The sequence below is a fragment of the Chiloscyllium plagiosum genome, chromosome 51 (genome assembly GCF_004010195.1).
Source record: "Chiloscyllium plagiosum isolate BGI_BamShark_2017 chromosome 51, ASM401019v2, whole genome shotgun sequence".
Lineage (NCBI taxonomy): Eukaryota > Metazoa > Chordata > Chondrichthyes > Orectolobiformes > Hemiscylliidae > Chiloscyllium > Chiloscyllium plagiosum.
Genome location: NC_057760.1, coordinates 185,783 through 186,241, shown reverse-complemented (window position 1 = coordinate 186,241; position 459 = coordinate 185,783).

Genomic DNA, 459 nt, shown 5'->3' with positions numbered 1-459 from the left:
ACACAGCCCAGTCCACCATGCAAACCAAAGTCCTATTCACTGACTCCGTCTATACATCCCACTGCCTCGGGAAAGCATCCAACATAATCAAAGACCCCTCTCATCTTGATAATACTCTCTTCCACCCAGAAGATGCAAATGTTTGAAATCACATACTCACAGATTCAAGAACAGCTTCTTACCTGCTGTTAAGAATGGACCTCTCGTACATAAGAGTTGATCTTTCTCTGTGCCTCCTCTGTAGCTGTAACATTGTGTTCTGCATTCTGTTCTATTACCCTGATGTACATATGGAATTCAAAGTTTGGGAGAAGATTTGTAGCTCGGGTGCTCGTTGTTGTGGTTCTGTTCGCCGAGCTGGGAATTTATGTTGCAGACGTTTCGTCCCCTGTCTAGGTGACACCCTCAGTGCTTGGGAGCCTCCTGTGTAGCGCTTCTGTGATGTTTCCTCCGGCATTT